The following is a 24,958-nucleotide window of genomic DNA, read 5'->3' as shown; positions in this document are numbered from 1 at the left end:
AAAGATCCCACATGAGGCGGAGCAATGAAGCCCGTGTGCCACAACTACTGAGCCTGTGCTCTGGAGGCCGCGAGCCACAACTACTGAGCCCGTGTGCCTAGAGCCTGTGCTCCGCAACAAGAGAAGCCACCGCAATGAGAAGCCCGCGGGCCACAACGAAGAGTAGCCCCCGTTCGCCACAACTAGAAAAAGCCCGTGCGCAGCAACGAAGACCTAACTCAGCCGAAAATAAATAAATACATTTATATATTTTAAAAACACTGGAAAGTGCACAGTGCTGCCAAGGCTGTGGGTAAATGGGCACTCGCAGATGTAGCTGGTGGAAGGGTAAATAGATTTGCCTCGCTGGAGGCTGTCTGGCACTTTCTGTCAAATTTACAAACACTCTTTGCTCCAGGCTTTCAACTTCAAGAACTGATCCTTCCCTGACACTCCGCCGTGTACAGAACAATGGACACATAGGGTATCCACAGCAGGTAAAGGTCACAGGAAAAGATGAGAAGCAACCTGTATGCCCATCCGTGAAATGAGTCAGGAAGGTATTAAAAAAACGAGGACACTCCTTCTATTGACTAACCTCCACGATATACTGTTACAGGGTTTAAAACACAGCAGCAGCAGCAAGGTGAAGAAGAAAGAGGAAGCCAGCACAGGTGTGAAGGGAAATAAAGGCACACGTATATTCGTAAATATCTGCACGATTTCCTCTATACCCACAAGAAACTGGTAACTTGCTCACCTCTGGGGAAGGGAATTAAGAGGCAGAGGACAAACGGTAGGAGGCAGGCCAACGTTCACTCTATATTTTTTAGTGCGTAATGAATGTCAGAATTCATCTGTACATGACCTATTCAGTAAGAGTAAAATTAACAAAGATCCACTTCTGGATATGTACACTCAACAAAGAGTTTAAAACTTACCCCGTGAACACCCTTCTGCATGGATGCTACAACCCCAGCGGGAAGACAGCACCTGCCAGGTGAGTGGGCCCAGGGGACCAGCTGCACAGCAGCCTTGAGCCCCCGGGTGCCACGGGCGCCTCTGTCTCCTCGCCCTGTAGCAGGTGTCACCTCCCCTGTGGTCCCGGGCCTCCGAGGAGGAGTTGCCAAAGCCCTGGCCCTCAGCAACCCCGGCCTGTGCTCCAGACTTGGAAATGACCAGGAAGAGCCCTGCTCCTGCCTAAATCCCAGCTTCTGGGTCCATTTCCGACCGGGGTGCTACCCCACCCCAGGGCGCCCACTGCCAGGGCAATGATACCCCGCCAGCCTCTCACACTAGGGGAGCAAATGCAAGCGAGTCCCACGGCTGCGTCCGATAATCACTATGGACACCAGCCTGAATCAGGTCTGTGTCCAATTAGGCACGCCTGCAACACCACCATAGCAACGAAGGTAATATTATTGTTCCACAAACAGAAAATGAAACACACACACACACACACACACACACACACACACACACACACACACACACGATGTGTTGTCCAACAGCTTCCAAAGCCACAGCCGTAACACTTCTCCACGCCCTACAACTTGTCCCTTTCACTTCCCCGAGACGGTGCAGCTTCTCTGATGGGAAGTCACAGGCTCGGGCAATTACCTCTTCACACCCTCCACGCTGTGTGCCCTTCACAGGGCTGCACTCCTCCCTCTGCCCTCTTCCTGCTGGAGACAGAACGGCCTCCAGGTGAAGCTCCAAGCTGCCCTCGGCTGGCTGGCTGGCTGGCTGGCTGGTTTCTCCAGGCCAGACCCAAGCTGGGCACTGGAGTTTTGGTGGTTGCAGGCATGAACCACACACTAATCTTCAGACACAAATGTGGAAAACATTAACCCAAATGGAAAGACATAAATCAGGAGGGGAGCTTATGGCACGGAGGAAAACAGCTCTGCTCGGAGAGCCCGGGCCGTTGCACAAGAGCAGAGTGAGTCACCCGCCAGCAGAGGGAGGACAGCGGAGGGGGGAGGGGGGAGGGGGGAGGGGGAGGAGGGAGGGGAGCCCCGGTGGGACTGGTGGGTGGATGAGCGGGGGTGGGTGGGTGGGTGGGGGGAGCAATGCAAAAACACAGCTGTAGGTTCATCACCAACCACACTTCATCAGCAGCCTGGGGAGAGGGGGGCCAAATGTCACCTCCCCTCTCCAACTCAGGAAGTGTTTCAAAATGTGTCTTCTCTGGAGAAGACAGCAGGAAGGAGTCTTCCTAACAGCCAACCAGTCACCCTCTACAGCCCGCAGCCGTGTCCCGGGGAAGCAAACCCCAGGCCCTCTTGAAAGAAGGTCTGCCTTATCCGTCTCTGCTCCCCCCTGGCCATGAGCCATGCTGTTTGGTGTCCTCAAGTCTAGGTGCCCATCGTGGGCACACGACGCTTGTCCTACCTGCTTGCCCATCACTACCGTTTCATATCTTTTCTTCCTTTCCTTCTTCTAAACACCCCATACTCCACACAAGCTGCTGGGGACAAGACAAGCCTATCGGCTTCCCCATCCCTGCTCCCTGGGGAGAACCTCCCAGCTTCCTGTAAGACACTGCCTCACCCACCAACTCCTCTGCCAAGACTGATTCCCAGCCTTCAAGTTCTAAGCACCTGCTGCGAGCAAGGCCCTGCTGTCCCTGGGTGTGGCAGTGGGGGAGGAGGAGGCCCAAAGAGATAAGGCAGCTGGAGAGCAGAAGCAGCAGGAGGTCTGAGCCCTGGGGGCTCTAGAAACTACCAAGGCAATGCCCTAGCTTTCAGCAGGCCCCTCCCCGTCTCCAGGTCATCTTCATCTTGCTCTGATGAAACAAGAGGTTGCATTTAGAGATCAATGGGGTCCCTTAGACTCCGACAACGCTACGTAATGTAGTGGAACTTACACCCCTGTGAGTACAGACACACCACAGCCTGAGAGGCGGGTAAGTGACCCAGTTTTGTTGGAAGGGGACAAGTGATGGAGAAAAAGAGCAGCGCAGTATAAAGGGGTGGGCATGACAAGGTGAGCCAGAGAGTCAACAGAGATGAAAGAGTGGGTTAGCTTCTGGTGGCACTGTACCAAGTTATCACAAACTACGAAGCTTAAAGTCACAACACAAATGTACTGTCTTCCGGTTCTGGAGTCCGAAGTCTAAAAAGGGGTCTCACTGGGCTACAGTCACGGTATTAGCAGGGCTGGTTCCTTCGAGAGGCCCTGGAAGAGAACCCGCTTCCCTGCCTCGTTCAGCTCCTCAAGGCTGCCCGCGAGTCCCTGGCTCGTGACCCTCTCGTCACATCCTCAACCTCTTGCTTTCGCTGTCACATCTACTCCTGACCTGACCCTCCTGCCTCCCTCCTATAAGGACTCTCTGTCCTTACACTGGACCCACCTGAATAATCCAAAATCACCTCCTCATCTCAAGAGCCTTAATTAAATCACACCTGCAAACTCCTGTTTGCCTCGTAAGGTAACATCCACAGGCTGTGTGGATTAGGACGTGGACGTCTCTGGGGGACCATTACTCAGCCCACCACAGGGATTAGCCACGTGGGCTGCCAAGGCCCTAAGGAGGAAGCATGCCTGGAACACCCGCAGGAACGCCAGCGAGGCCACTGTGCAGCAGCGGGATGAGTGAGGTGCAGGGAAGGAGAGGCCCCCAAGGTCAGGGAGGTCACGGGCCCCACCATGTCGCACTCGTCAGCTGCGGTGAGGGCTTCTTCGGCTTTTACTCTGCCATCATGGGGGCCCATCGGGATGTTCTGAGGAGCAGCGTGATACGATCGGACTTATCATTTGAAAAGAACAGACTGGGGTCTGGCAGAGCCGTCAGGAGGCAACTGCACTAGTTCAAGGGCACAGGGCTGGCGGCTGTGGCTCGGAGCAAGATGACAAGCAGTGGGGGTGGTGAGGAGTGATCGGATTTTTAAAAAATCAATTTGGAAGGAGAAGCCCACATGTTGACCTGAGAAACTGAACATGGGACGTGAGAGAAAAGGCGGTGGGGGGGGGGTGGTGTGTGTCAAGGTTTTTGGCCACAGCAGCTGGAGGGACGGACTTCCCATTTACTGAGCAAGACAGCCTGCGGGTGGCGTGATGCTTGCACAGGTTGAACAGCAATGTCAACTGGATATGGGTCAGGAGGTCAAGGGCAAAACTGAGCAAAGACTGGAAATGGACTTGCCGACCACAGCTGAAGGCTCTCACTGTGGCAGGCATGGGGGCGGCGGGTGGGGGTGCTGCCAGGGGTCTGGGCTGGGTCCAACCACCAGGTTGAGAACGGGCGTCTGGACTTGACCCTGAGAGTAATGGGACGCGCCTGGGCCCCACGTCGGCCCGGGGTGTGGAGCCAGCCACGATGACCCAGATTAATTCTGTGGGTCGGGCACCAGTTGCAAGACAAGAAGGCAGAGGCTGAGTCAACAGGGATTGCATCTCAGTCCTCGATTGCTCAACCCGGCGTCTTTCTACTTCTCACAGCCCAGAGGGTGGGAATCCCAGTTGTGGGGAAGGTCAGGGGAGCGGGGCACGGATTCAGGAATGGCGTCAAACGCCAGGCTCCAGGATCCTTGGCTGTGGACGGCTCACCTCACTACCCAGTCGGTCTCCGCCTGGCCCTCAAGGGCCCTCAGTGTCCTGCCCATGAGCCCTGGAAAGCCTTCCTGTATCCAAGCTACTGGACGGTATCAGCATGGTCCTACCTGAGGGGCCCAGTAAATCAGAAGGACAAAGCAGGTCAAGGGCAGGTGGCCAGACTGTGGGGCACCTCCCAGGGGACAACATGCTGAAACATCTATTGCAAGCTGGATTCCCATGGCCCAACGGCACAAGCCAAGCCCTTTCCGGGCACTTTCATCCATTCATCCATTCATTCATTCGACAAATATTTAGTGAGGACCTGCCCAGGGTCAGGCACTGCTTCTAGACCTCTGGGGCATGGCAGTGATCAAATAAAAGGGGAAAAAAACCCTGCATTTGTGGAGCATTGATTCCAGCATGGGGGTAAGGGGAGCACACAATGAAAACAATAAATACGTAAACTATAAAGAGTATTAGAAAGTGATGAAGGAAAAAGAAATAGAGCAAGGGGAACCAGGAGGTCAGGGTAGACTGGGAGGGTGGGCAGCAACTTTTAATAGTTCGAACTGTTACAAAGGCTTCCAAGTCACAGTGGACGATCCTTCTTGCTCTTCAGCACCTTCCTCCCCTCCTTCCCCTTCAACCGTCACTGAGTGCTCACCCTAGGGCAGCCCCACGTGCTCCCCGCTCTCTGAAGACGTTTTATTTTACAATTTATTACATTTTATTATACATTTTATTCAAGGAGACAGAAGTTAAGACAGCTGGTAATTCCAGAAGGGTGACCATCTCCCAGGATTCCTGCAAGCATGCCCATCACAATGGGGGACCCTCCCAAGACCGTCTGATTCTTGGTCCAAGTCCCCAACCCACTTCCTCCCTCCTACTTCATGTCCCCATCACCACCATGACCTGGATTAGTAGACACCACAACTCAGTGGTCTCTCTGGAAGCTGCCCATAGACTGTCCTTACACCTGGCCCGGTCACCATCCCAAAGCATCGACTGGTTTTAGGGCCTCTGGATGAACTTGTCTGTTCCACGTTTCAGACTCAACATCTTCTCGAGGAGCACCAGCCCCCCCTAATACCACCCCCCAGGGGGCTCTGCCGGCCCTGCCCTCCCCTCCGCTCTGAGCACCTCTGTCGGGCAGGTTCTGATTCCTCTCAGCCGGCTGTGCTCACTCCCGGGGCCACGGGGACAAAAGGCGTTTGGCAGCTCACACCTCTGACCACAACGTGCAACTCTCTTATCAGTGGTGCTAACCACTGGGAAACTAGAAGCGAACTGAGCACAAAGGCTCTTCCTGTTTGGAGGAAAGTCAAGGCTGGCCTCTGATGCACATCCCTGACAGTCTTTTGGCCTCTGGACCCTCCCTCTCCTCCCACTCTGCATCCAGCTGTGAGCCAGTTGGACCAGTGCTGGCCCCAGGCCCGGGTGGACGACACAGCCACCAACGGGGAGGAGAGGCCACCAGGAGCTGGCCCAGCCACTGTCTCGCTCCCTCTGCCCTGCCATAAACCCTCCAGTCTTTTTTTTTTTTTTTTTTTTGGCGGTACGCGGGCCTCTCACTGTTGTGGCCTCTCCCGTTGCGGAGCATAGGCTCCGGACACGCAGGCTCAGCGGCCATGGCTCACAGGCCCAGCCGCTCCGCGGCATATGGGATCTTCCCAGACCGGGGCATGAACCCGTGTCCCCTGCATCGGCAGGTGGGTGCTCAACCACTGCGCCACCAGGGAAGCCCAGCCCTCCAGTCTTATTTCCCCCTAAAACTGGGGGGCACTTGAGAAGATGGGGCACCATCGCTTTTCCTTCCTGCCGTGTTACTGAGTCTCCCCTAAGTGGTTCAGCTAGACCAGGACTCAATCCGCAGACCACAGTGATGACACTCATCAGAGATGCTCTGAGCTCTCCACACCTCACAGCTGCACGGAGCTTCAGGGGCTCCACGGCCCTCTGTGGGAGGCCGGTACAGAATCGGTCTAGCAACCAGTGAGTCAGATCATGGGCTCTGGAGAGAGATGGTCTGGGTACAAACCCTGTCGCTGACTGGGTGACCCTGAAGAAATGATTTCACTTCTCTGTGACTCAGTTTCCCCATAGGTAAAATGGGCCTGGTAGTACTCATAGGTTTGTTGCAAGGATGAAATGAGTGAGTACATAAAGATACAGCATCTAGAACGGCGCCTGAAAAAATAGCAAGTGCTACATAAATGCTGTCTAGTATTATTAAATATTTTTGATTGGACAGATCTGTTTTAAAATAAACTGACCACGGGACGTCCCTGGCGGTCCAGTGGTTAAGACTCCACACTTCCACTACAGGGGGCTCGGGTTTGATCCCTGGTCAGGGACCAAACACAGAAATTAATTTGAAATGAATGAATTAAAAAACAGCCTATCCACCTGTGTGGGCACAGGCCCGTTCATTAGTTGAGAAAATAAAGTATAGGTATGGGGGGAGTACTGACGATCTAACCGTGTACCACTGAGACTGCTTGCTTATTCCTCGTCAGCCTCTCCCAGGCTTCTCCAACCCCATGCTTTCCATCAAAGTCTCAGAAGGCCAGGGGATTCCAGGGTGCCTCTAGCACCCCAGCAAGGAACTCAGCAACCCTCCCACCCAGGGCACAACACAGACATCTCAGAATCCACGGAGACCCATTGTCTTAGGGGAGGACTTGGGAGGCAGTGGACCCAGGGCTGCCTGGAGCTCTGTGGGCCCCTGACACAAAGCCCCCAAAGCACGTGACACGCTAGTAGCCACACAACATCCACCCCCCACCAGCACCATCAAAGCCCCATGCTCCAAATGCCATCAGCACCATGGCTCTTGCAGGTGGCAACATGGAGGGAAAAGAACATCAGGGGACACCACTTAATGATGAGCCATGTGACCCAAACCCCAAGAGTGGGCTTTCCCATCTGTGAACTGCGGTGGTCTGGCTCGCCCAGACCCACCCTGCCAAGGACAGCGCTTCGCAAACAGTTCAGCCTCAGAAATGGTAGGCCGCTGTGCTTGCTTTCATCCTGCCCTCCCACTGAAGACTTGCAAATAGTGCCTTCTCCTTGGAGAAGCAGCTAGTGCCTAAGCCAGCATCTCTTAGAAACCCTCACGTGTTGAGATAGGGACCCAGACCTCCTTCACTGGAGGCATCGTCCCAAACACTTGGGGTGATGTGTGTGGCAGGTTTGCTTAACAGCCATGGTGGGGGCAGAGTGGAAAACCCCCAGCTCACAGTGGAAAACCCTGGCTCCCAACCGCGTCTCCACTGCACAAACCAGTTACTGATTGCCATCAGCCCTGGTTGTCCTCACCCAGTAAACCCCAAACACGACCTGACACGCCGCAGAATTAACTGAAATACGTGTAAAGGTGCAGGCTGAGATCTGTATCATTTTAAGGTTAAATGGGGGACTCCATATTTAAACATATTTTAATATCTCTTTACCTGAATATCCTTAGATGGGGCCATGCCCCCCAGGTTACCACAGCCTCAACACTCATGAGTCACCTGTTGGACCCCAGAAAGCACTGAAAACTATTTTGAGCAGGGGTCCTGGGGTTCCTGCATGCAACTGAATTCCCTGGGAAGCATGTTCAACACAGATATCGGCGCCCCACTCCTGCTTTTTGACGGAGCAGGTCTGGGGGGGGTGATGCTGGTCCAGGGACCACGGTTTGAGAAGCCCAGCCTTAGAATCTGAAGACTAGAAAGTACACTAGGAATCACCCAACACGATCACAGAAGAGCCAGGGGACAGTCCATGCCCCGCGCCTGGTTAACAGCTCCTGGTCCAGTCCTGCTGTTGGCCTGATGCAAGCCTGTTCCAGCTCCCACCTCAGACACAGGTGGGGCTAAGGTGGAGGCGTGGCCCTGGCTGCTTCCTGCTTCCTGTCCCTTGGAGGGGGTGGGGCAGAAAGAGACCACTGGGTCCCCGGGCTGCTGCCTTCCATGCCCAGCCCTCTGGATGATCCTCTCCTTGGTCCCAGCTCCTCCCTCCCAGGGTGGAGTTCTAGGCCCCAGGGAAGGGGCGGGGCACAGCAGGGCCCTGGGGCAGCGGATTCTAGGCCAAGCCCCTCCATCCTGAGCACAGCCTGGAGACAGTGGGCTCTGAGGGGCAGGGAGCAGGGCAGGCGCACACACTGCACCCAGTGTCCCGGCCACACAATGCACAAGGGGCTGGCGGGGCAGACGGCCAGGGCCCACTCATGCCAGTACCATCTCGAGCCCTTGCCAGGCCTCAGAGGGCCGGTGAAGAAGCTGGACTCTGTCCCGGGGCACAGTCGGGCTCTATTCTTATCTCAAGGGGGGAATGCGTGACTCTCCTTGCAGTGAACGCCCCCCCCACCCCCGGCGAGGTGGGAGAGGAAACAGAGCCGTCACTGTGCCTGAGAGGGCTCCCCACTAGGCCCCCGGCTCCAACTGGCCCCTGGTGCCAGGGCCTTGCACAAGCCTCTGACAAGGACAGGCCAGGCCGAAGGTGGACAAGGAAAAGTACAGCCCGGCACAGACTGGTCCTCACCGACGGCAGGACTCAGAAACCTGCACACATGGGTCCTAAGTGAGACCCAACAGGACGGGTCTGAGAGGGAAATGCAGCCTCCTGGACACAGTTACCAAATCCCAAAGGAAAGGGTCGAGATATCCTATGCACCCCACACACAGGCACAAGTTCCTGCTGGCAGATACGGGTCCCTCTCTCACCTAGCCCAAAACATCATTTGCAGGTAGCAACAGATCTCATTAAGACCTCCCTTTAGTTTGACAGAAGGAAACACAATGATTCTGACATGCATTCATCCAACTTTCTAGGTGTCTGAGGGCCGAAAAACAACCCACTGAAGAGCTTGGGTTACTACCATGGACTCAAAGACTCAAACCACTCATACCTTAAGTCTGCAAGTATAAAGGCGCCCCGTGGTGGATGAAGTGACAGATGAGGGTGACAAGGGAGGTGCCAGGGGTCAGGGGGATGGAAGAGAAGTTACGTGCACTGAAATAACTGAGGGATGATTAAAAATAAAGAAATGAATATTTAGTCATCACCCACTATGTGCTAAGTATGTAATTCTGTAAGGCAAGTATCAGCGTTCCCTTTTCTTTCTTTTGGCTGCATTGGGTCTTCATTGCTGCACGCAGGCTTTCTCTAGTTGTGGTAAGCGGGAGCTACTCTTCGTTGCGGTGCATGGGCTTCTCCCTGCGGTGCCTTCTCTTATTGCGGAGCACGGGCTCTAGGTGCACGGGCTTCAGTAGCTGTGGCTTGCGGACTCTAGGGCACATGGGCTTCAGTAGTTGTGGTGCATGGGCTTAGTTGCTCTGCAGCATGTGGGATCTTCCCGGACCAGAGATCAAACCCGTGTCCCCTGCAGGGGCAGGTGGATTCTTAACCACTGTGCCACCATGGAAGTCCCAGAGTTCCCATTTTAAAGATTAGAAAACAGAGTCACTGAGAAGTCAAGAGATTTTCCTTAAGCAGTTATGTACAGAGCCAAGATTCAGACCTAGGCCTTCAACTCCAGCCCTCTTTGCATCAGAGCAGCCCACTTCCTGGGAGTGGCAGGGAGGGGCAGGATCAGTGTTGGAGAGGGTGAAGGTGTCTCAGGCATAAGGGCGTTGGTAGAACGCACTGCCACCAATTTTCCTTCACACGTTTCTCCTTTAGGCCTGCAGACCCGAGTCTTGGCCAGTGAAGGGGGTGGCAGGCATTCTCAAGGGCTGTAAATTGGTACTACCTTTCTGAAGAGCAACGATAGCATGGGTCAAAATGTACACCACAGATGTAATCGCAGAGCATGCTTCTTTCCAGGAGAGGATGCCTCACTAGGAATGCTGGCTTCAGCGATTTTAACAAAAGCCAAAAAAAAAAAAAAGGAAAAAGAAGAAAGCAACCTCAGTGTCCATCACTAGGGGATTATAAATAATAAATAGTTCATCCAAATGATGAACTAATAGCGAACACTAAAAATAATGCTTTAGATACACCTACTCATACAGAAAGATATTTAACATATATTAAGTTTAAAGAAAAAATGCTGCAGAGCAACTAAGCCTGTGCGCCACAACTACTGAGCCCGCGTGCCGCAACTACTGAAGCCCACGCACCTAGAGCCAGTGCTCCGCAACAAGAGAAGCCACCACAATGAGAAGCCTGCACACCGCAAGGAAGAGTAGCCCCACTCGCCACAACTAGAGAAAGCCCGTGCGCAGCAACGAAGACCCAACGCAGCCAAAAATAAAAATAAAAATTTTTTAAATGCCTTAAAAAAGAAAAGAAAAAAAAAAGCAGGTTGCACAATTACATATATAATATGATTAAAAGGGGTGGACAAGGGCTTCCCTGGTGGTGCAGTGGTTAAGAATCCACCTGCCAATGAAGGGGACACGGGTTCGAGCCCTGGTCAGGGAAGATCCCACATGCTGCGGAGCAACTAAGCCCGTGCACCACAACTACTGAAGCCCATGTGCCCTAGAGTCCGCGAGTCACAACTACTGAAGCCGGTGCACCTAGAGCCCATGCTCCGCAACAAGGGAAGCCACCGCAATGAGAAGCCTGTGCACTGCAACAAAGAGTAGCGCCTGCTCGCCGCAACTAGAGAAAGCCCACGCGCAGCAACGAAGACGCAAAGCAGCCAAAAATAAATAAATTTATTTTAAAAAGTTGGGGGGGGAACAAGGAGATTGTTCTTCCTTTCCCAGTAGGACGAAAGAGAGGCGTGAATGGTGACAGGGTGATGGGGGCGGGGGTGGGAAGGTCAGGGTGGTGCTGGGAACGAAACCAGGCGGTGAGGGGTCAGCTGAGGGTGGGAGCCGGTAGAGAACTTAAGAGTAACTCCTGTTTGGCCTTCCTCTGGACCAGTCTTAAAGGACTAGGAAACATCCAGAAAATACTGAACTAGTAAATCTTTTAAAGCCCCAGCCCCCTGCTTTACTTATTAATACTCCCCCCCCCACTCCCTTCCCACCCTGATGTTCCACCTCAGTTCCCATCACGGACGGAGCCAGAGGGGCCTGGACAAGGTGGACGCGGTGAGCTCCCAGGCTCTGCCCGCTGAGGGTGCTGTCAGTCTGTGGCCTGGACTCACGTGACGCCTGCCTCTCCATCTCAGAGCAGTCCTCTCAGCCGCGGGGAACCCACAGCGGGACCTGAGGTGACACTACTCGGGTTCCCCAGACACCAGCTCGCCAGTAGTGACCGACCCAGGGACTCAGGGAGACCACAGTTAATCGGGCCTTTCCTGCAAAGGGGGAGCCGCTTCCCAGACAGAGAAAAGTACAAGCAGACCTCGGAGAGATGGTGGGTTCGGCTCCAGACCACCACCATAAAACGAGTCGCAAGATTTTTTTTTTTCTTTTTTGGTTTTCCAGTGTGAATAAAAGATGTTTCTACTATAGTCTATGAGTGTGCAATGGCATTATATCTAAAAAAAAGTACATACCTTAATTTAAAGAGGCTTTATTGCTAAAAAATGCTAGCCATCATCTGACAACGCAGGGTGGCCACAAACCTTCAATTGGTTTAAAAAAAAACAAAAACAAGAACGCAATACCCGAGGTGTGCCTGTATTTCCTTTCTCCTTCAACTCTCCAGTTCTCTTCCTTGGAGTTCTCAGGGAGAAAACCCAGGAACAATAAATGGGTGTGAGGGAGAAGAGGGAGAGAGAATTCACGTGCCCCCCACATACATATACACACACACACACACACACACACACGCACACACACACACCCTCAAGATCTCCTCTTGTTCCTGAAAAGTCCACAGAGTTCGGGGAAGCTGCTCGCTGGTCAAAGAGCAGCCCTGTTTTGAGGGTCAGGACCAATCCCAGGGTGGAGGTCTGGGAAGAGAATGTGACAGGGACCAGAAGACCCCACCTCCCATCCCAGTGAGAGCAGAATGGCCAGAGCCAGTCAGTTCTGGGTTCAAACCCCAGCCCTGCCCCTTCCTAAGCTGGGTGATCTTCCTTAACCGCGTTGGCCAGACACAGACCAGAGCCTGGGCGTCTAGACCCAGGTGAGTGCAGGCTCCTGACCAGCCAGGCAACCTTGGGCGGGTCACCCTGCCCCTAGAACCCAACATCCTCTGCAGGGAGACGGCTGCAAGCAGGCAGAGGTTGGTTCAGTTCCGGCCGGCACACTGGGTTGCTAGCTGTTGTTTTCAGTTTCAGTCAATTACCAACATTACAAAACGGGGTGATTTCAAATTTCCAGCTGGGCACATGCTCCCTGCGATTGGCTGTGGCCGCTGTTTCCGATGGCACATCATTCCTCGGTGCTTAGTGACCTACTGACATCTGAATCTGTCACCCCCGCTTGAGATGACGCAACATTCCGTGACTGTGGGCACCTCTTTGCTCTGAACACTGGGGTTAACTCGGGAAGCCCTGGAAAGAAGGCAGCAGTGACCCCCACCCTGTACATAAGCCCCTTTCTGGACCCAGCTCCAGCTTACATCGGGGGGACTCGTGGTTTCCTGGGGTTGGTGGGGGGACTGCACAGCCCGCAGTTGGGGGCTGCTGGGGGGTGCTGGTAGGGGGGCATTTGCTACTGGCTCCGTGGTCTTGAGGAGACCTGGGCTTGAAGCACTACATGAAATACTCACTTTTTCTTTGTTCCAGAACCCTCATCATCAACAGCTCCACCCAGCTCCCCCGAAAGCATTTCAACTGTCAGCTCACAGAGGGACAGACTCCAGGCTGGAGGACATGCCGCTTACTTGAGAACTTGGATCTTAAAGACACTAACCTGACCCCAGGAAACACAGCACCTGGGCAGAGAAGTCCCCTAAGCCCAGAGCTCTGACCGGATTCCCTTCCAAGACCTGAGCCTCCACCTCCCTGCCCCACCCCCAAGACTGGGCAAGTTCCCACCAGGCTGAGCGGACCAGGGCAGAAAGCTCTGAGCAAATTCTGGAACCCCCGAGCCTCTCCCTAGAAACAGGGATGAAACACGAGAACCACACAAAGATCTGAGTGATTCCAGGACCACCTCCGGGGCCACATAAGCTCTCAACAGAGCACACACAAACACTGAGTCAGGGTTCTAAACATCTGGGGCTTAGCTAATCCTCGGCTCTGGGGCCTTCAGCTTGGGTGGACTCCCAGAAACAGCCAAGCCGGAGGGGGATCTGGGTCCAGTTTCCAGGGAGCTGGGCCAGGCCTGGGAGCCCTGCACCTGGCCCTGCCCCAAGCCGGGGCCCCGAGTCCCCACAAGGCCATGCATGCATCCTCCTGGCCCACACCCGCAGTTCCAGGGCGGCTCCACCACCCAGCCCACACGTGGAAGGCAGAGGCCTCAGCGCTCCAGGATTCCATTCTGCGGTGGAGGCTTCTAGAGGAAATAATTCGCTAATCCCCTTCCTAAATCAAGGCCAAGAAACAACTTGCACAGAGTCCGCCAGACGACGGCTGCTCGGTTGTCCCTGCATTGACCTCCTGTAGCTAAGGAAGAAATGGGGGGGGGTTGGGGCGTGGCAGGACGTGGGGGCCCTCGTGCTCGTGGACTCACACTTGATGCAGTCAGCTCTGATTTTCGGTCCACAGACCATGGAATTCCAGAGTAAGCCGAAGCCAAGTGCTTCCCCTGTTCACCCTTAACTGGGTCAGAAGACAAAACTCTGCGTTTCATGACATATTTATTCAACTGCATTGTTTGTTGCCTATTTTCACTTGCAGTGAAAGTTTTCATCAAAATCTTGTTTAAAATTCCAAGAAAGGCATCTTTTAATGTAAGTGATCCTTGACTGATTTGATTTCTCCCTGTGAGTCATACATACAGTCAACAGACATACATGGGACATTTCCTTACCCAATGACTTAAATACATTAAATGGTTAAAAGATGCCTCGATGACAAAACTGCCAAGACCATAAAACGGAGAGAGGACAGTCTTTTCAACAAACAGTGCTGGGACAAGACAGCCACATGCAAAAGAATGAAGCTGCCACCTTTCTCTCACCATTTACAAAAATTAACTCAAAATAGATCTAAGTTCTAAATGTAAGAGCTACAACTATAAAACTCATAGAAGAAAACACAGCGTAAATCTTCATGACCTTGGGTTAGACAACAGTTTCTTTTTTTTTTTTTTAGACAACAGTTTCTTAAACAACAAAAGCACACGGGACAAAGGGAGAAAAACCAGATGTCACCAAAATTAAAACTTTTTGTGCTTCAAAGGACACTCTCAAAGAAAATGAAAAGACAACCCATAGAATGGAAGAAAATTTTTGCAAATCGTCTCTCTGATAAAGGACTTTTATCTGGAGTACATGAACACATACAACTCAATAATAAAAAGACATCTGTTATTTAACTCAATATGAGGAAAATGGGTAAAGGCTTTGACAAGACCTTTATCCCAAGAAGATATAGGAACAGCCTATAAGCACTTGAAAAGATCTTCAACATCATTAGCCTTCAGGGAAATGCAAATCAAAGCCACAATGAAACGCCACTTCACACCCACTAGAAGACCTGTAATCAAAAAGATAGATAATAACAAGTGTTGGGGGCTTCCCTGGTGGTGCAGTCGTTAGCACAGTGGTTAAGAATCTGCCTGCCAATGCAGGCACACGGGTTTGATCCCTGGTCCGGGAAGATCCCACGTGCTGCGGAGCAACTAAGCCCGTGCGCCACAACTACAGAGCCTATGCTCTAGAGCCCGTGAGCCACAGCTACTGAAGCCCATGTGCGGCAACTACTGTAGCCCACGTGCCTAGGGCCTGTGCTCCGCAGCTAGAGAAGCCACCGCAATGAGAAGCCCGTGCACCGCAACGAAGAGCCTGTGCGCAGCAACGAAGACCCAACACGGCCAAAAAAAAAACCCCCCCCCCAAAAAAAAACAAAGAAACAAATAACAAGTGTTGGCAAGGATGGGAAGACCCTGTACAGACAGCAATGTAAACTGTGCCCCAGCTTTGGAAAATCCTCTGGCAGTTCCTCAGAAGGTTAAGAATTCCTGATCATCCACCCCACCCACGCTGCGTATGTGCATCCATGTACATGTTTGCGTGCACACACAGATAACTCCCACTCACCATCAAATCCCTTGTCTTCACGGCCATGACCTCCCCGTGGTATCACGTTTGAAGAAACATCACTCAGGCAACCAAAAATTGTTATAAAAGCAATTTGATCTTTACTAAAGTCTCTTTTAAAAGGAAGAAAAGGACTTCATTCACAACACGTAGCAAAACTTAAAATCTTCCCCTCCTCCCTTTCAATCTGACTCGCAGGCAGCAGCCAAAGCCCGAATCTCCTTCCTACTTTCTCCAGAGGACTTTAAATTCCTCCCACGCCCCCATGGCTTGGGTCATTCCCCCCCTGCAGACCTCCTTCTCCAAAAGACAGACAGACTCACAGACGCTCATACACAAGCCCTCAAGGTCAGTCCTTTCTCTTTTCTTCCTAAAACTACCCTTCCAGACTGCTCCAACGCTGTCCCTCTCTGCCCATTACTCAGATAGGTTCTCCACAATGAAGGCCAGGGACTGAGCTGGCCAGATTTCTCCTAAACTCATAAAGGCAGGGGAGCAGCTATGAACATTCCATCACGCTCTGCTGGTTTACGTTTGTTTATGTTTCCGACTTCGCCTTTCAAGATGATTTTTACGTGTGCTTCCCTGTCTCCACGTGGCGGGAACAAGCCCGGCAGTGCAGGCACGACACCATTCTCTTTCCTGTCCGCCCACAGCTCTGGTACCACCTTCCGAGCTCCATGCCCCATCAGCACACAAGATGTAGGCTCAGAACTGGTTGTGGGGATGGGGGCGCCCGCCAGCCAAGGCTGGGGGTGGTGTCTGCATTGCTCAGAGCTGGATGCCTCAACTCTGGGAAGGAAATAAATTTCCAACAGAAGATCAAAGGAAGGAACACTAACAGAAAACCATGGGGGAAGACTTGAAGCCGCAACATTTGAGGAGAGATGAGACTTTTTCTGGTTCAGAGTCACAGGGAGAGTTTAAAGGGCAAGGACATAAATTAGCAACTTGGCCCCAGAGCAGCACGGGGTGGCTGCAGACAGGACAGCACAAAGGGACGTCTGCAGGAAGACTAGACGCCCTGAATTAAAGCAAATGCCTCCCAAACGCGCTCTGTCCTTTATTAATGACGATGTCACCCGTGGCGGAGTATCCTGTGACCACCACCGCCAACCGTAACAGGGGGCGTGGTGCCAGCTTGCTCATCTTCCTTTCCAAATGAACCTCCCACGATCCACGGGAGGCGGAGGCTTCTTCCATGGATCCGATCAAACTGTAGCCTGTGTTTCTGGGCTTGGCCTCAGAACAGGATTTCTCGTAGGGACGTCCGAACCCCTGGGTTATTTTCATCTCTCAGTCCAGCCAGGAGTTTGGAGAGTCGCTGAGGTTTCTCGCAACTCAGCACAATGATGCTGTGGAAAATACAGGCCAGATTTCCAGTCTTGGAGAAGGGGAGCTTGACACACTTCCTTCTCATAGGAAAAGCCAAGGAGCTGTCTCTAAGACGAGGCTTGCAATTCATCAGCAGATCCGTCAGCGCCTCCTCTGATGTGGACCCTAAATCTAACACTCCTTACCACCTCCGCTGTGTCAGCCCAGGCTGGACCTCCATCCCCTCAGGTCTGCTGGCCTTGACTCACAACCGGCTTCAATCCATCCTCCACTGGCAGCCAGAGTGACCCTTTAGGATGGAAAGCCTGACCATGTTGCTCACAGCTCACAACACCCACACCCCCGCCAGGGGCATCCCATCTTACTTAAAAAAAAAAAAAAAAAAAAAAGAACAGAGCATCTATGACAGAGCCACAAGGTCCTGCATCATCTGACCTTCCTCGACCTCTCAGCCCCCAAAATCTTCGCCCTCTCCCACCAGCTCACCCAACTCGGGCTCCATGGGCACGGCTAACCGTCCTCAGGGCCTCTGCACATCCCTCCCCCAGATCTCCAGGTGGCTCATTCCCCATCTTCATTTCATTCTCTGCTCAAATGAGAGCGGTCTTCGCTGACCACCCCACTTAAGGTAAACCTCCCCCCTCAATCTGCCTCACTCTCCACCCCCTCCCCCTGCTTCATATAGCTTCACATTATGTATCACTCAGCTGACATATGTGTGAAAGTGTGTGTTTATTGGGATGTCAGCTCTACTGCACAGGGAACTGGTCTACTTCGTTGACAGCCGCATTCCCAGCGTCTGGAACAATTCCTAGCACTTTGCAGTTGCTCCATAAATATCTGTTGGAGGAATGAGTGAATGAACACGTGAATTCCTGGTTGATGATGGTCCAGTAAGGAACATGGTGATGCCCCTCATTTTACACTTGTGTCACGGTTCAGATGAGAAAGCATTTAAACAAATGTAAAGGAAAGAATTATTGATCCACTGCGATCCTTCCAACTCACTAGCAAGAAAGGGAGGAAAACAGAACTATGCCCACGTGACAGAGAAGGAAACATTGGGATACTGTTAGAGGGAATAAGGAAGCATATGGGCTGGTCCAAGGTCAAATTTGTAACCAAGAACCAAACTAGAGCCGGAATCCGGCTTTCCAGACACTCTGTCCTATGCTCTTTCCAGCAAGTTGCTCTGATTTCAACACTGTCCTGCTAGAAAATCTATTAATATCATTAATCATATTAATATTTAAAAACCTTTTAAAATATGGTTATCTTGAGAGATGCTGATAAGGCATCAGTTGATAAAATTCCACATCTATCTGTGGCTTCAAAAATAACTCTTCTTGGGATTTACCTCATGGCTTAGTAGTTAAGAATCCACCTGCCAATGCAGGGGACACAGGTTCGAGCCCTCGTCCCGGAAGATCCCACATGCTGCGGAGCAACTAAGCCTGTATGCCACAACTACTGAGCCTGTGAGCCACAACCACTGAAGCCCCACAACCACAACCTAGAGCCCTGCTCTGCAGCAAGAGAAGCCACTTGGTACCAACGATCAGGAGTGTTTTCCGGAGATGCACAGCCAGGTCTCGAAAGGGAGTTCTCAACTGTGGCTGGCCATTCCATGGCCGTTCCACCAAGATGGCGCAAGAAACACTGGTTGCCCCAGGCAGAGGGTGGGAGACCAAAAGAAAACCCTCAGCCCATCCCTGGCAGAAAGCCTTGCTCAGCTGAAGGCTGCAAACACCCTGATGTCCAGAGCCATCTTCCAGGGGCATGGGGACAAGTACTGGTAAGGAATCTTCAAAGGCACTCACAAAGCAAAGAAAACAAACTGTATTTCAGAGAAGTGCTGGGAAGGGGGTGCAGAAAGAATGACAGAACCCCCAGGTTTCTCTGGAGCAAAAGCCATGCCCCGCTTAGCCCAAGGAAAAGGTGCCCAGGGAAGCTCAGGCAGCACGAAGACCAGAAGGGCCCCCAATCCGATCATTAGAAAACTTAGTTAAGGGAGGAAGCAGCAGAGGCTTGGAAGAAACCTTCAAGGCCATAAAACCAGATGCTGAAGCCCTGCCCTGGCCCTGGGGGGTCTATCACATAGATGGCATTGAGACGAAGCAGAGCCCAGGGCCCCTAGGACCACGTTCCGAGTTCCTAGAGGTGTAGCAGTCCAATAGGCGGCCTGGTCCTCGTGTGGGGAAGAGAGGCACCCGTGGGTCCTCTGTTCCTGCCGGGGACACCATCACACCTGCTGCTGGACAGACAGTGGCTGGGTCAGGACCAGCAGCCAGGGAGTCAGTGGGTGTGGCCGGGGCTCAGGGAGGGGGGTGTGAGAGCAATGCCTTCTAAGACCCCCAGAAATGAGGGCCATCTCCCAGCCCTCAAAGGAGCAAAGCCCCAGGGCTCAGTGAGGTGGAGAGACACATTATATTTTGTCTCTGTGGGACAGAGCAGCCACCTCGGTGATAAAACTTGCTCCGGCTGGTCCAAAGCCAGGACTTTCTGGGAAGGGCCCAGAGTGTGAGCCCCAGGCCCTTTGAACCAGCAGGCTTTGTGACCAAAACCCGCATTAAAATAGAAAGGATGGATAAGAAATGGAATGTTTTGCCCATCCCAGCCTACTTCCCGGGTCAACCCGAGAACAGATGCCCCGGGATGGGGTCCTAGTCAAGTCTCCCACGTTGTGACTGATCTTCACATCTTGCTTTACAAAGCAAAATCCTCTCAAGAGACAGAAAGTGGATTCCCTGCTACTCAAAGTGGGGTCCACAGACCAGCCTCACTAGGAACTTGCCAGAAATGCAGACTCCCAGGCCCTCCCACGGGCTCCGAGGCCCCATTCTGCTTTGATGCACCCCGGCTGGAAACTGACCACCTCGGTATGTAACAGGCTACATCACGGTCAAGGGCTAACAGCCTAAAGAGCACTCCCTTCCTACAGTGAGACAGTAAAAAGTCCTTATTTTAGGACCTACTATTCCAGAATCCATGCTCCTTTGGGCACGCTAAATTGAGATCTACCTATTAAGTCAAGAATTTCTACAAGTAAGGAGGAAACCAAAAAGCCCTCTTCAAATGCTTAGTCACCCAGTTTACATTTTTTGTTAATGTGTTAATGGCAAAATACTTATTCATACCTTCCCAATTCAATTTAAAACATTTGAAAGTATTTTGTTCATCTTACTTGTGCAAGATCCCCTATGTGCCTGGGTTTTGGCTCATGAATAAATAGTTGTTATCCCACTTTCAGGCAAAGCCAAGCAGTGAGGTTTGGTTTTGTTTTGTTTTTTTTTGAGGGGAGGGCCATGTATGTGTCCCTGTGTTTAATCACAGCAAAGTATAAATATACAGCTGCGTCTCTGAAACCCGCAAAAACTCCCAGACAACCTCAATTAGGTAGATTTTTAAAACACTCAGACAAAAGGAAACAACCCAAAAGTTTCTGTAAAGGGTGTCTGATCCCAGCTGAACCTATCTCCCAGTTTGGAATTTACTAGCTAGTTAAAATAACAGGAACATCCTTCTATTTCCTCTTAGAGCTCAAAGTGAGACTCTAAGACCAGCCAAGCAGGGTAAGAAACCTCACACATAAACATAGAAAATAAACTTGTAAAAAGATATTGGGTAACTGTGTTTGTACACACAGGGTGGGACTGGGGGTACACACGGCCACCCCTCTCCCTCATGCCAAAGATCCAACTGGAATTTTATCAAAGCTTCCTCAAACCAAGCTCGAACTCTCTAACTTGATTCTTTAAAAAAAAAAACAAACAGAGTACCTTTATCTAGATTTTAAAATGAGTGTGAACACTGCCAAGAGCTCGTAATAAAAGAGTACAGAACTCTGAGTCAAAGGGTTTGAATGCTAAGTCTGTTCTTGACTAACGGCCACTTCCTAACCTGGAGCAAATCGCAAATTCCTCGCCTCCTGTGTCCTGGGCTGTAAAATCAGGAGGATGGGAGGAGTCACTGCTCGCCCAAGCTCAAGGTCCTGCTGAGGATCCACCGTGAGTTACATGTGAGAACACGATAGACCTTAAGGCTCACGCAAACCTTAATTACAGTAAGTCCCCTACATACGAACCTGCAAGTTGCGAACTTTCAAAGATGTGAACGTGCGGTCACATGTCCAATCACGTAAATTAGTTCATGTGTCTGGCGTACACCGTCATGTGCATGCATCCTCTACAAGTGATTGTGTTTTGGTATACTTTACTGTACAGTACTGTATAGAGTACAACAGTACAGTATCTTTATTTCAGGCCCAGGTTGTCCGTTAGCATGCGTAAAAGCAGCGGTGATGTAGCTGGTACTGCTGAGAAGCACCAGCTGTTGTACTGTACTGCTGTACTTTTTAAGGTACTGTCCTATAAGATTAAAAATGTTTTATCTTGGGACTTCCCTGGTGGTGCAGTGGTTAAGAATCCGCCTGCTAATGCAGGGGACACGGGTTCGATCTCTGGTCGGGGAAGATCCCACATGCCATGGAGCAACTAACCCTGTGCACCACAACTACTGAGCCTGCGAGCCACAACTACTGAGCCCGCACGCCTACAGCCTGTGCTCCGCAACGAGAAGCCACCGCACCACAACAAAGAGTAGCTCCCTCTCACCACAACTAGAGAAAGCCCACACGCAGCAACGAAGACCCAATGCAGCCAAAAATAAATAAAACTTTTAAAGAAATTTTTTATTTATGTTTGTTTTTTATGTATTATGTGTGTGAAAAGTATTATAAAACTATTACAGTACAGTCCTATAGAGTCATTGTGTTCGTTGGATACCTAGGTTAACTCTGTTGGACTTAACGAACAGATTGGACTTAACGAATCTGCTCTTGGAACGGAACTCATTCGTACGTAGGCGACTTAACTGTATTGCCAAGAACAGGCATTTTTGACTGAACAGCTTGGGAAAGAGTCAGGATCACCTGTTTTAGGGTTTTTTTAATGTCTTAGTTGCATCTTGGTATTGGGGGGTCACTTTTGTGGGATGGGGAGTAGCGTTGTTGGTTTGGGTTAACCTGGGCCCTTCTCCACTCCATCACTCTGATGACCCTTTATTGCTGGTCACGAATCACCATGGGGGAGGCAGTGATCCCCCCTCAGGAGACTGCATCCCCAGGTGGCCTGGAGGAACCCACAAGCCAACCCCCTATTGCAGAAGGTTGGCACATGGCAGGTCAGCTTCAACGGAAGAGGGGCCATTTTAAAGGGCATACCATAACCCATCTCATAGAATTTAGGACACTGCAGCCAGAGGATGAAGCACCAGCCTACATTTGTACAACCTTCCATAAATGACGTTTAAGGATTAGAGGTTAAAGAGCTAGGAAAAGTTTGGCAATTCCTCAAAAAGTTAAGCAAAGAGTCGCCATGTGACCCCACGATTCCACTCCTGAGTATACACCCAAGAGAAATGAAAACTGTCCACACAAAAACTGGTACACAAACATTCATAGCAGCATTATTCATAATGGCCCCAAATCAAAAACAACCCAAACGTCCATCAACTGATGAATGGATAAATAAAGGTATTCTATTCACACATGGAATAGTATTCAGTCATAGAAAAGAAAGAAGTGCTGACACCTGCTACAACATGGATGAACCCTGAAGACATCATGCTAAGTGAAAGAAGCCAAACACAAAAGGCCACACAGCGTATGATTCCATTTATACGAAACGCTCAGAACAGGCAAATTTGGACAGACAGGAGATTAACAGTTGCCAGGGGCGAGGGAAGGAGGAAGAAGGGGGTGACCATTAATGGGTATAGGGTTTCTTTTTGGGGTAACAGAAATGTCCTAGAATTAAACAGTGAATATACACTGAGGTGCACACTTTAACAGGGTGAATTTTGTGTTATGTGAATTATATCTCAATTCTAAAAATATATTATAAAAACAAAGAGCTAGGATAGTGCTTCACCAACTTATTAAAATGTAAAAGGGCAGCCCTAACAGGAGTTACTCACTACTGCCCAAGAGAAAATCGGGTGTGACATATACACTTGATGTCATCTTACCTTCAACCTCCTAAGCCTACGTGTTCTTGGGCATCGTTTAACCTTATCTTTCCCTTTCACCCTCCCACCTCCTCCCTCCTGCATCTGTCTTTTCTTCCCTTTCTCTGTTTTTCTTCTATTTCTTTCTCTCCCTTAACTGGTTACATCCTTAAGAAAAAAAATGAATGACTGAATGCAATCTAGGTGGTAGTGGGCTTTTTTAAAAATAACTTCTCAGGACTTCCCTGGTGGTCCAGTGGTAAAGAATGCACCTTCCAGTTCAGGGGACACGGGTTTGATCCCTGGTCGGGTAACTAAGATCCCACATGCCAAGGGGCAACTAAGCCCGCACGCCACAACTACTGAGCCCGCGCGCACCTCAACGAGAGAGCCTGCGTGCTGCAACTACAGAGGCCACGTGCCCTGGAGCCTGCGCGCCACAACTAAAGAGAAGCCCACATGCTGCAACAAAAGATCCCACATGCCTCAATGAAGATCCCACGTGCCACAACTAAGACCCAACGAAGCCAAAAAAATAAAGAAAATAAAGAACTATTTTAAAAAATAATAATAACTTCTCTCCTTCTAGACAGCAGTTAATAAATGCCTGTGAAAGGCAGCATCCTGGGATTGATGAGCATGACTTGGGGGAGTGGCTGTTGGGCTTCAATCAGGCACCGCTGTGACTGTGGACAAGTCACTTTACTCCTGGGCCTCAGTTTCCTTACCCGTAAAATGGGGGCAATCGTAGAAACTACTTCATGAAGTCTCTGTTAGGATTAAAAGAATTAGAACAATGCCTGGCACGTAGCAAGTGCTCTATGAGTGTTTGATAAATAAGAAAATGAAAGAAAGAAACCTATCAGCTAGGGCTGGCTCTGAGGTTCTCCAGACTGGACTTACAAGCAGTCTTCCTGATGCAAAACTTCTTTTGCATCAGTTAGACTGTTTTCTACTTGCAAAACTAACACATGTTCATTGTTCCTTGGTGATATTTTGCCTTATTACATATTTTTCTACATCATTCAGTGGCAGCATAGCATTTGATTATAGAAAGATATTGTAGAAACATGTTAAATAAAATCTTCCAGTTTTGACTTTTTACCTGCAACACCCTTTCTCTTTCCCTTTTGCTAATGGGACAAGAGAGACCATCATTGCCTTCTAGGATGGAAGGAAAAGAGAGACAGGGCTTTCAGTAATCCACAAGTTCAAGCCAAAAAGGATGGGGAGGGCGTTGGGCGGGGACAGGGCTTATAAGCTCCTGTTACTGGGTGGAGTTCAGAGATGACTGGCTCCAGGGGCTCACACAATGTCAACAGGGTGCCATCTCTCCCCTCTAACTGGCTCTCCTCTGAGGGTGGACTCTCCCTAGTTTAGGGGGCATTGGTAACTTCCTCCTGCTTAGCAACCTACCGTGGTTGACAAGCCCCACCAGGACTACAGGGTTGGGGGTGAGGGGGAGAGTAGGGGTGACTCCCCCCAAAAGATGAGAGAAAGGGCATCATGAGAGGCAGATCAAAACCAACGCTACAGATATGGCACATATATACAATGGACTATTACTCAGCCATAAAAAGAAACAAAATTGAGTTATTTGTCGTGAGGCGGATGGACCTAGAGCCTGTCATACAGAGTGAAGTAAGTCAGAAAGAGAAAAACAAATACCGTATGCTAACGCATATATATGGAATGTAAAAAAAAAAATGGTTCTGATGAACCTAGGGGCAGGGCAGGAATAAAGACGCAGACGTAGAGAATGGACTTGAGGACACGGGGAGGGGGAAGGGTAAGCTGAGACGAAGTGAGAGAGTGGCATGGACACATATACACTACCAAATGTAAAATAGATAGCTAGTGGGAAGCAGCCACATAGCACAGGGAGATCAGCTCTCGGTGCTTTGTGACCATCTAGAGGGGTGGGATAGGGAGGGTGGGAGGGAGGGAGATGCAAGAGGGAGGGGATGTGGGGATATATGTATATGTATAGCTGATTCATTTTGTTATACAGCAGAAACTAACACACCATTGTAAAGTGATTATACTCCAAGAAAGA

The 24,958-nt window shown here is 50.9% G+C and overlaps 1 protein-coding gene across 2 annotated transcripts in view; it reads right to left on the bottom strand.

Moving 5' to 3' along the window:
* GAS7 (growth arrest specific 7) overlaps window positions 1-24,958 on the bottom strand; it is a 203,568-nt gene that overhangs the window by 143,807 nt on the left and 34,803 nt on the right. The window contains exon 1 of one of the 2 annotated variants that reach the window (XM_060081687.1): window positions 1,600-1,735. The exons of the other annotated variant lie outside the window; for it this stretch is intronic. The gene's annotated coding sequence lies outside the window, so the exon portion shown is untranslated. Of the gene's footprint in view, window positions 1-1,599; window positions 1,736-24,958 lie in introns of those variants that run through there. 2 annotated transcript variants of the gene reach the window in all.

This window comes from Mesoplodon densirostris, chromosome 18 (assembly GCF_025265405.1).
Source record: "Mesoplodon densirostris isolate mMesDen1 chromosome 18, mMesDen1 primary haplotype, whole genome shotgun sequence".
NCBI lineage: Eukaryota > Metazoa > Chordata > Mammalia > Artiodactyla > Ziphiidae > Mesoplodon > Mesoplodon densirostris.
This window is presented reverse-complemented; position numbering and strand designations above follow the sequence as displayed.